This window comes from Talpa occidentalis, unplaced genomic scaffold, assembly GCF_014898055.3.
Source record: "Talpa occidentalis isolate TD23 unplaced genomic scaffold, MPIMG_talOcc4v2.1 talOcc4.3, whole genome shotgun sequence".
Classification (NCBI taxonomy): domain Eukaryota; kingdom Metazoa; phylum Chordata; class Mammalia; order Eulipotyphla; family Talpidae; genus Talpa; species Talpa occidentalis.
In genome coordinates, this window is record NW_023603184.1 from 108,484,641 (window position 1) to 108,497,052 (window position 12,412).

Consider the following 12,412-nt stretch of genomic DNA (forward strand, 5'->3'; position numbering starts at 1 on the left):
CGTCAAATTTAAGAAAGATATTTTGAACTTATAAACAATTGTGCTATGTGAATTTTTGAAGCTAAAAAATATCAATCAATTCTATAGAAGAAAAAAGAAAAATAGATGAGAAAGCATTCGTCAAGGTCCCCATCAATATTTTAAGCAAGCTTAGAGGAAAAAGTCAAATTGTTGTATCGGCAGTGCCAAGGTTATTCAGATTGAATGCATACATGGCTTTGGGAAAAAATCCTGAATTTCTTACATCTCAGTTTCCTTATGAATAAAAGAAAGAATCAAAACAAATGCACCAAAATGCCATAGAAATTAGAATTTATGAGTTCTGACATTCGCTTCATAAAAATTAGAGTACTAGGGTACTAGGTCCATTTTTTTTTTTTTTTGAAGTAACATTGGTTGACATCATTGTGTATTAGAAGCACAAGCTTTCCCCATTCAAATGTGGTTACCACACCACACCCACCACAAAGACACCCATAGTCCACCACCAATGCTTGGTGGCCCATCTTATTTTATCTTAACACAGACCTATATCCCTGAGAAACAAAAGGAACGATTTTTAAAAAATCATTCCTCTGTGGTAATGCTGATTAAGATTGATAACAAAATCTTTCCCCAGGAGGGAAGGACAAATAAAGGTTAATAAAAGGTGTGCATTTTAACAGAAATACTACCTATGTCTAGGTTTAGGGGTTTGAATCGTACATGTGAATTTCATCACATAGTTGGGCAAATACAGCTAACACACAAACTATTCAGGGAGAAACAGAACTGTATTTTCTGAGGATATCTGCTTTCTTTGGGTAAAATATAAACCTAAACTGATCTGAATCACACAGAAAGGGTTGCTCTTGCTCAGAACACTGGACAATAAAATGAGCTTTTTGGTTTATCCTTCTCAAAATTGTTAGTTCTTTTAGTGCAAACAACAAAGTAGAAAGTCCATGGAATCTAAACTATTTCTGTTTGGCTCCAAGCAATGTATTTATCGGTTTCACATTGAACAAGGAGAAGGGACCAAAAAAAAAAAAAAAAAAAAAAAATCCCTGAATAAATAATGGTAAATGCCAGGTAACCAAAAAAATAATGACTATTGAAATACTTGTATTAGAATCAAATAAATTGTAGCTACTTATAGGAAAAGATCATTAAAATTCACAGTCAATAAACTAGCTGAAAGCAACTTTAAAAGAAGCTAAAGTCATACTTGCACACAGAGGAAATATATACTTCACATCGCATAAATCATTAATACTTTCTAAGTATAGAAAAAATGATAAACTACCACCTTCCCATATGATTCAGAAGAGGTGAGTAAAGTTGGAGAACTGTTAGGAAGACAGGTAGGAGCATGCATGAGAAGTTGGTTTTACCCAAAAAGTTTTTTGCTTTACTTGCTCTTTGCCTCCTTCCTTCTTGAATTTCTCTTTAGCCTTACTTTCTGGGGTATGTCTCTCCAGCCCCTCTCTGGTCTCTCTAATCAAATTACTCTGTCTCTTTGGGGCTTGTTCTTCCTTTTCCGGTTCTGTGTATGCTGATGTTTGTGTTTCACTATTGATTTTCTGCTGGGCTCACTACACCCTCTCTCTGGATGAATGATTCTGCCTCCTAGGCACTGTCTCTGCTGACAACTACTGCTCAGAACCCACCTCTACCCCACAGTTCACCTCTGTATATCCATACACCTGCTAGGTATTGCTTCTACACTCACAGTTATAGCTATTATCTCGATCTATAAACTTACTCAGGCTGAGAGATTTTACTTTGAAATGTGAGAGAATAATGTTACAAATCTTAAAGGAAGATCCTGAGGTCATAATAGATATAGTTAGAAGAGGATCAGTGCCAAAAAGTGAAAAAGCAAAATACTAACAATATATATTATTGTCACCTCTTCAGTGTGCAAGATTTGGATATAATAACAAAACTTTTAATTATCTGAATACAAAGTAAATTTAATATTATTTGAACTTTAGGTTCAAATGAAGAGTGTCCCTTTGTTTTGTTGGGTTTGTTTTGTGCCTCATCAAATATTAAAAGTAAAAATTATCTTTATTTGGCTTCCAAACATTGCTCTTTCCCATGCAAAATGGAGAAACAGTCAAAGGCCATTTTTCTGGGATTAAGGCTGCATGCGGACCTCATTCCACCCTCCTTTCCACAGAATGGTTCGTCACTCCAGCTTTATTCTCCTTATATTCATCTTTATTCTCCTTATATTCTCCTATAAGAATCCATCAAAATCCAAATTAAATCACATGACTCGTCTACCTAAATTCCTTTTTTTTTTTTTTTTTTTAAATAGAGGCATGTTTTATTTATTTATTTATTTGTTTGTTTGTTTATACATGCACTGGGTACAGTCAGAAGCGCGGGAGGGTGAGAGAATTCACCAGAGCCAGAGCGGGGAGCAGAGCAGGCAGAAGGACCGAAGTACACTGCTGAGGGGAGCAGAGGGCGGCAGGAGAGGTCTGCGCGCCATGTGGGACCCTCCTCTGGTGGCCGGGGAGCAGCTGGGGATCGAACCTGCGCCGCAGAGGCCGCGGGCAGCTTCGCAACCCAGCGCTCAACTGCTGCGCCACCGGGGAGGCCCTACCTAAATTCCTTTTTAATTCATCTCTTCAACAAATAATTTTGGGGGGCCAGGACAATGTACACATGAATATGAGAATATGGCATGAACAAGGCCAGTGGGGTTTCTGTGCCTGTGGAGTTTTGCTTTCACCATTTGATTCACACAAGTATGGTCTTACATGATGAGATTCATAACTATCAGCTGGACTTCATTTCTTACCATTCTGCTATGTCAAACGCTGTATGAGCAATATACATCTATTTATTGCTCCTTGTATACATCATGCCATTTCTCACTCCTGTAATTTTCTCTTGCTTAAAATGTTGTTCTCCCCATTTTTATTTGCCTATTTCTATCCTTTCTCTAAGAGAGGTCTCTCTTTGACCAATTCAGGCTGGACGGCTGGGTAAAGTATCCCTCCACTCTCTTTTTGTAATATGTTCCTCATTAGCATATCACCTACTCTGTGTTGTAAATATCTGTATATATTTACACACACACACAATCCTTTCAGAAAACCCAGTACTAGACAAACACTTATTTTAACAACTACCAAACTCAAACATGATTCACATATTCTATAATGATTCATATATTCTATAATATAATTCATATATTCTATGGTGACTCAGCATCATCAATTGCATAAAGATACTGATATTACAGAGACATATAATTCAGGGAAGAGAACAGAAAGCAGGAAGTATTTGAATTGCAGCTCTAATCCCACATCCACTGTCAGTTTAAAAATTTCAGACAGTTCAATAAATATAGAGAAAATGCAATCAAGTGTATTATTCCAGTAATCTCTACTAGAGTAGAGTGTCTGTACTCTTGTTTGAGGTATTAATAATTGAGTTGTGGTAAAAGCTGATCCTTTTGATAGAGAAGATGGTTTGAGAAAAGAAATCTCTTAACAGATGATTTCAAGCATTCTTCATAGAGGATATAAGGAATCACCTGAAAATTGGATATGAACTAAACTATGGGTCAGAAAGAATGAAACAAACAAACAAACACCCCCCCCAATTATGAATGTAGAACTGAGCTATATGAGGGGAAGAGGGAAGGTTAAAAGTAGGTTATGGATGGGGTACAGTGGACCATGGTGGAGGACTACAGTTCCTTGGTGGTGGGTGTGTGGTGGTAACATTTGTCTGAAGACGTGTGATCCTATACCTCTGAATCATATATAGCATATAGTGTTGTAAATCAATGTTACCTCAATTTAAAAAAATGTTACCTCAATTTTAAAAAAGAAAATTGAATATGAAAATATATGTTGAGGTAGTAGAATGTGATCATTCCCTGAAAATGGACATTGAAACATGGAGATGCCCTATACCATGGGACTAACAGAGTAAAAATTAAGACTTTCTTCAAGGTCTTCATACATCCCATGAAGCAATATGCTGGCTAGTCAAGCCCAAATAAATGGATTGAAGTTGTCTTACTTTTAAGGCCCAGATTAGTGAAAAGTAAACCAAAACTGCTTTTTCAACTGAGATCTTGGAATATTTTACTTCCAATTTATTCTACTTCTGGTTCTAATTGGAATAGATAATATAAAATTGATTACATATAAAATATATAATCTCACAGTGAAATGTAACATTTCCCCAATAACATGTCAAATAGTACACATGAATATTGCTCTTTTGTATCTAGAATTCTCCTCTTTAAGTAAAAAGTTTGCACATGAATGTCAGTAAATTTCTAGTAGAAAATATGGCACATGGACTTGTGCTCTTCTATAATGACTGACTGTGGGGAAATCAGGCTGTATAACTTCTTATTTCTATTAGAGTAAAATCTGTAATTGCTTTTTTAAAACAATCTGGATAATTATGTTTCAGTATTTTTAGTAAATTACAAAGATGAATAATACTTATGCACACAGTAAGAAAAACAATGAGTAAATTAATTGCATTGTAGTTTTTACTGAAAGTCTACCTTTAATTTAAAAAACAAGCAACCAAATAACTGCTGGACATGAATACATGTGGATGTGCTTAAATTTCATTTAATTTTCTTAGGCTGATCTATTTAACTCTCATAATGTTTTTAAACTGAACATACATTCATTTTCATATTAAGAAATTAATAAGTTAATTTTTTTGCCTGCTTGAAAAATTATTTGCTATTTATTTACATATTTATATGGCATTACTGCTTATCAGACACCATAGATATTACTTTCCGTAACTAGTAATGATACTAAGAATACACAGAAGAAAGGATATATTTGTGTATACATCCATATACACATTGTTAAGAGTCTTCACATCAGGTTTATATTTATGCATGTTTTATATTTAAGTACTCTGGTCTTCAATTCATAAGCTCAAATCCATTTATCCATTTCTTCAGATATTTATTAAATAAAAACTGAACCAGGTCCTGTGTTCCCCCTAAGTAAGACATGGTCTGTGTTCTCAAGAAGCTCGTAGGGAAACAAAACAAATATATGTGATAAGTGGACCAGGTAATGTGTGACTCCCTTTCTGAGTTTATACTATGTTAAACCACTTCTTAAAATAATAATTATATATAAAAACAAACTGACAGTAGGTAATGGTATCTTTCATTCTCAAATCAAAACCATCAGAGTGTGTGTGGGTTTATGTCCATGTATGTACAGTCACTCTGAGACCATCTGCAAGGCATGTAATTGATGTTACAATCCACCTCACTCACCTATGTTTTCAGAGTTCTCTGTCCAATTACCAAGACCATTTGGTATCAATACAAGTCATCAGTAGCATTAATTACCAATCAAGACAGTTCAGAATTGACTAACATGCATACCTAGTAGGAAGCAGTTCTTTCATCTTTCAAAGTCATTGGACTCTGTTCTTAAAGCTTAAGTCACCCTGGCCCTTCACTGTTTGTTTAGCTGATCACAAATCAGAGGTAATGACATTTATATTGCTAACAGACTTTGTTCCAAATGTGCTAATTTGGGTTTGGTATAGTTTCTCCTACCTGAGAAAAGCTTACTTGACCTCTCGCATGACACCTTAACTGGAACTAATTATCTGAATAAAAACATTCCCTTACGCCCACATCCACAAACATGCACACATATTAAATCTAGAAATGTATGAAATTCTCTAATTACCTACTTCCTATGAAAATCAGGATTGATGTGCACAACAAATTAAAGTATGTGTTATTAATTTATCTTGACATACATATTACATTACCCAACAAATCTGTGAGCATTTGAAGTGTACCTTCTAGTCAACTATGGTTGACATAAGTCTATGTGACAATGACCTCTAATGTTAGTTTTTAGAACTAAAAGAATAAAAAATATGGATTCTGATGTAAATTATCTACTTAACTTTAAGATTAAATCCTGGATAATGTGAACAACTTGCACATAATTTGACTTTACTGTATACCAAATTCCAAGCAGCTAAATTCTTACTTCTTTAATGTTGCTTTGATCACAATGATTAGCATATGGTTACTAGTATTGGCTAACTGATGAAAATGAAAATGAGAGTGCCATATTCAGTTTTCTTTATTAACAAACACTAAATTACCTCAAACTAAAGCCAGGTAACTAAAAAATCCCATTGATCTGCTTAAAGTATAACTGGTAGAATTTAAAACAGGAATTAATTGTTAGCTGTTTTGATCTGTTACTTGATTAGGCAAGAATAAATAGAGAGAGACAGATGTTGAGGTGACAAGATGCTCATATCTCAATAAAGTCCATAATTATGGATTTCATAAAAAACTTGTAAAATGTTCTAAAATCATTCAAGAGTTTACATAATTTGAACAATATTTTAACGAAAGTCCAATGAAAAGTATACATTTGATTTCAGAGTTAAATCCAATGCAATAGGATTTGATATATGCTTAAAAATAATAACCAACAATTCTGAATACTCTTCTATGGAGCAGGTGCTATGCTAAGTGATTTCTATGCATTATATAATTTAATTTTCATTAGAACTCTGTGAGGTGGACTCTATTATTTCTGTGACATAGAGAACACTGAGTAATTTCAGTGAGTTAAGTAACTTGCCCACTGATTGTTAATAAGTGACAGAATTTGGACTGAGACCAAATCTTAGTAATTACAGACACAAATTCCAGCTCCTATTTGGTCTACTGTGGATTAAAAACTAGAAGAGCTGGAATGGAGTTTTAGTGTCAATCATTTATTAGCCTGGAGACCATGGGGAAATCACTGAACTTCTCCAAACTTCAATTTTCTAAAGTATGAAATCGAGCCAATAAAATGTCCTGACCGTTCTCATGGAGTTACCATGAGGATTCAAGAAATAAGGTAAGCAAGAAAACTGTGGAATGCTCTATAAATATCATTTTATTACATTGTAATATCTCAGTATTTTATAACACCCAAGGCATTTTGTGTGACCAAACACTGACATTAAATGAGATACCTCATTAAAGAAAGAGACTTTAGTAAGCCACTAGAGTAATTTTTTCTTATACTATTGGAAAATTTAGGCAGATTGCCCAGAATGACACAGGGCATTACTAGACAAATCGTTTACCTTTTGTGGACACCATGATAAATGAAAGGGAGATCAATATTTTGGGATGAATGTGTTCTGTCAGAGTTCAAATTGAACTTTTAGGTTGAAACCCTAACCCTCCATTGTGTCTGTAGTTGGCCATAGGGCCTGTGAGGAGATGACAGTTAAGTGAAGTCCTAAGTGCAGGGTCTCTGATCCAAATAAGGATCATACCCTTACAATGGGAAGAGATAGCAGAATGTTCTCTGACTGACGCAGGAGAAAAACAGAAAGCAACCACCAGAAACTGAGTTGGAGGGAACACTGATCATGAACTCCCCAGCCCCCCAAAACTCTGAAAAATAATTGTCTCTTATTTAAATTACCTGATCTATATATAACATTTTGTTAAGGCAGTCCAAACTGACTAATAACACTAATATCAAAGTCACCCTTCATGCGTCAATGCCATTCAAAGAGCAGGGCCACCTGAGCCCTGTCTAGCTGCCAGGTGGATAGTAGTGCTGTTTGATAGATGGCATGAGGAACTGACCACTACAGTTGGGGCTCATGACTAAAAGAATGGGTTGAGGGGCCTCTCTGGTGGCACAAGGGGTTAAGTACCGCACTATGAAGCAATCGCAGCCTGTGCAGCACAAGTTTGATCCCCAACTGGCCAGGGAGAAACCCACATGGCGAAGCAGACCTCTCCTGTCTCACCCATTGCTCCCCTCAGCAGTGTACTTCGGTAGATCTGCCTGTTGTGTTCCCCACTCTGTCTCTGGTGATTCCTCCCCCGCCATCTCTGGCCTGTACCCCAGCTCTTGTATACATAAATAAATAAATCTTTAAAAATAAATAAATAAAAGAATATGTTGCATAAGTTTAGCAAGAAGGGGTCTCACTAAAAGTTGCTTTCCTCCCAAAGGACACAAAAACATCAATTTCAAAGAGCACCTGTACCCCTATGTTTATAGCAGCACTATTTACAATAGCTAAGCTTTGGAAACAACCCAAATGCCCAAAAATAGATGACTGGATCAAGAAGATGTGGTACACATACACCATGGAATATTACTCAGCATTCAAAAAAGACAAACACATGCAATTTGCAGCAACATGGATGGCGCTGGAAGGGATCATGCTCAGCGAAATAAGCCAGAAAGAAAAAGAAAAATACCAGATGGTCTCACTCCATAGCAGGAATCTAGAAAACTTAAATAAAGGACCAGGGAAATGAATAACTATAAGAAAGTGAAAATCAAAATCAACAAACAACTATGAACCATAGACACTCTATGGGTGGTGGGGGGTGGGGAGGGGAGGGACTGGGGTCAAAATAAGGGGATTGCAATTGTATGGGGAATATAAAAATAAAATTTATTTTTTAAAAAAAGTTGCTTTCCTTATAAAACTCTCAAAGTTCAGCAGGTTACAGTAAATATTTTCAGGAAAACAAATCAAACCAAGAGAAAAATGAAAAAACTTCCTAAAAATGCAGTCCCACATGTGTAAATATAAATTATTACTAAAACTTGAAACCACATCCATGAGAAGAGCAGAGAGTAGAAAAACTTGAGTTAACAAAATACAACTGAGTAAACAGAATTTCTCCATTAAAAATAAGAAACATGGTTCACATTGGAGCTTTCTTTTTTCTCCAGAGCACACTTCCTTCTAAATTAATCTATCAGAGTTTCCTGAGCTGGAAGGGAAGTTAGCTGAAGTCACTACATATAAAAACAAGTGCACTTTGAAATATTACTTGTGCAGCTATTTTCCTCAGGATGAATTTACTGATAAATCTTACTTCCTGAATGTTGAGATTCAACTTACAAGAAGATGAGCAAGTTTTCAAATGCAAACATAACTTCCTAGGAAGATATTAAGTTGAGTGAATGCAGGTCATAGTTGATAATATGTTTCTACTTACCTTTTTTCACACTAATCGTCTTCCAGATGATTTAAAGAGAACATCATTTAGGGGGTACTTATTCCACTTCCGGCATTGCTTCACCTACTTATCGCAAGTTCTGCCAGTTTTCTTGAAACGCTCGGTGGTACCGGAGGTTTAGCAAATAGCTTCAAGTGAAAGAAAACACTTCCCAGTTTCCTTTGCAGTTAGTTGGCAGTGGGGGGGGGGAGTGTCACATGACTAATTTCTGGCCAATGAGAGATGATGGGAAGTGATAACTTCCGGATCATGGATCATGCCCTTGGAAGGAAAGATGCATTTTCTCCAGATTTACGCCTTCGTGTGGTCGGCAATGAGGAGGTGGTAGTGAGTTTAACATGCAAATATATAGATATGTACAGACCAGAGGTAGCTAAGCTGCAAAGTAGAGTGGCGAGTGCACCCCAAAAGCCGTTATATTATTTCTGCATTGTTAGCTGACACAGAAACAAGCCTCTGTCTTGTGAGGGCTACTGTATTTTTGAGCTCTGGTATTTCCGTTACTAGAAGACTGTACAGGAACCTCGTGAGGTATTATTATCCGAGTTTTTCTAGAGAATTGAGGTTTAGAGGGATTAAAGAACTTCCTCATAATGCATTGGTATTAGGTGATGAAATTAGGATTATAAGCAAATGCCTTTCCCAGTAGATCATTTTTTATACTAATAGAAAATAATAATTTGTACGATGTAGGTCTAATCCCTGATCTATTAATCTCATAGGTTTATAAAAAGACTTCAATTTCCTTGAATTAGAATCACTGCAACAAATCCCTGTTTTGTTTTTTAATAAAGCACCTGACAGTTATCAATCCTACGGAATCTATATCTCACAAAAGGTGGAAAAATTGGGAAAATAAAATACACTGATATTCCTGGTCAGTAAAAATCGAGGGTTAGGCAGAATGCCCAAATACAACTTACAAAATGATACAGTGAAAAAAATGACAATAACTCAGAAACATCAGTTTGGGGGGGGGGGTAAACATTTTTTTCACTGGTATATCCTTAGGTTAATAAATTGGTTCCCAGAAGGCACCATATGTCCATTCATTCAGAGATAATATGTAGAGATTATAATTAAATGCATCTATACTCCGCTGCATCAGGTAAGACAATGTCTTACATTAGTAAATAACACAAAACAGGATTTCAATATGCCAGTAAATTAGTATTTTTTAAATATTTTATGTTTTGGAATGATTTTTAAATTTACAGTAAAATTACAAAGATAAAACAGACTTTCCATAAACTTATCATCCATACCATGGTACATTTGTCAACATTAAGGAGTTAATAGTCATGCATTTCTATTAACAAAATTTTATTCTGATTTGTTTACACTAATGACCTTTCTCTGTCCAGGATCTAACCCCAGAATACTATGTATTATATATACTCATCATGTTTCCTTTGTCTCTGCTAGTTCTGATGATTTCTCACTTTATCATGATTTTGAGTAGCTTGGGGAATAATTATATATATATATATAGTTATATGTACACATATATAGATATATACTTTATATATGACATATATGAAACAACCATTTTGGGGTTATCAGTTTTTTCTCATTACCAGATTGAAGTTTGGGGTTTTGAAAGAATTTCAGAGAGATAAAATGCTATTTTCATCACTTTATAACAAGGAATAGATAACAATACAACTTGTCACTGGTGATGCTAATCCTGATCTTCAAGAATTCCTGATATTGTTTATTGGAGAATGATATTTAGAAACTCTGGCCTGGGAAATGAGTATGGTTATTGTTACTGGGATGTCACTGCTATTTTTCAGCCTTTAGTAAATGATGTAATTTTCAAAATTGAATAATTTTTGAACGCCAGAACTAATGAGGTCCATTTCTATAAGTCTGCATTAAATATAATAAATATATGTAGGAGTACATATATACACATACACATGAATTTAGAGACAGTAAAACAGTATTAGATATAGAATGGTAAAATGGATTTGTAAATGCTACAACATACCTCCCTTTTATATTGTAAGACACTGGGTCCTAAGGAATTTATACTTGAGCACACTTAGTATAGCAGAAGTAGGTCTTGGAAGGCTCCTTAAAAGAATGAAGTTATAACCTTCTACTTCTTCCTCTGGTCTGCTACTTGGCATACAGAATTGGTGACTGGTACTCTAGCAGGCATTTTGAGTACTATAACCATACTTAAGGATTAGTCAAGTGTTGAATTAAAAAGGACCTAGGTTATTTAATGATTATGTGAATACATAAAATAAACTCTGATTACAGACTTCTGATTTCCAGTTTCTTTTGTGTGGAAGAAATTTACTGTTTAAGTCATTATTTATCAAGGTTCTGAGTCAAATGCAATTCCCAGCTAATATAAGTAGTTTCGAAGAGGCAGAGGGAAGTAACACTAATTGAGAGCTTAAGTTCATGTAATCATCAAAACAACACTATTCTACATAGGTGAGAAAATTAAAGTTTAGTGACACTAAGACTCTTGCTTAGGTTTACACAGCTCAGTATTGAAACTAAGCTAGGATTTAAACCAAACCTCATTTCTCATCACAATATGCTCAAATGTCTTTATTATAGTAGGTATTCAGACCTATGTTAGTTACTAGAAATGAGGTCAAACACAAACATTGTTATACCTCACTCAACAAGTAATACAGGAAAATAATTCTATAAGTAAAATGATATATATTTAAATATACAAAACAGAAAAATGCATCCATTGTTTGAATCTCACTACTTCTCTCCATTATCAGCACCTATAACAGAAATGACGGTATGGCCATTTCAGCAGTGAAACCCCAGAACTTAGTGCCCTAAGTCTACATCTAAATGTAGTTTTTTTGGGGGGAGGGATAGAATGGCAAATCATTCAAGCCATCCACCAATCTAACCACTTATATACTCATATTTAGTGATTGTATACTATATGCCAAGCAACCTGTCACTTTGTACAAAGGAAAGCAAGGTCTAGTCATAACAAGAAGTTGTGATCAGAAAAGGCAAATGTTTGAGAAAGGAGATCAGTTCCGGATGTGTTGAAATTGAGTTGCTAGTGGGACAACCAGGTGAAGATATCCAAGGGAGAGTTAGATTATTTCTGGAACATAGAGGCATATAGACATTGAACACCATCTATAGAGAGAAGGGTGGATAAAATGACCCAGGGAGAGTTTAGATGGGGAAGGAAAAGCCTACAAACCTGACAAAGCAGACAGAGGTGAGAAAAAACAAGGGTGATCCTGATATCACAGAGGGCAAATGAGGAGAGAGTTTCATAAACATGAATAAAGGTCAAGTAAGATGAGGAGTAAGACACATCCACTGGAGTTGGCAATTAAGAAAACATGGTGGCCTTTTCAAGAGCCAACATATTGGTGTACT

At 35.3% G+C, this 12,412-nt stretch overlaps 1 protein-coding gene across 8 annotated transcripts in view; it reads right to left on the bottom strand.

Moving 5' to 3' along the window:
* Positions 1-12,412, bottom strand: part of ZNF385B (zinc finger protein 385B) — a 366,436-nt gene that overhangs the window by 103,829 nt on the left and 250,195 nt on the right. The window contains exon 1 of one of the 8 annotated variants that reach the window (XM_037523648.2): positions 9,008-9,183. The exons of the other annotated variants lie outside the window; for them this stretch is intronic. The gene's annotated coding sequence lies outside the window, so the exon portion shown is untranslated. Of the gene's footprint in view, positions 1-9,007; positions 9,184-12,412 lie in introns of those variants that run through there. 8 annotated transcript variants of the gene reach the window in all.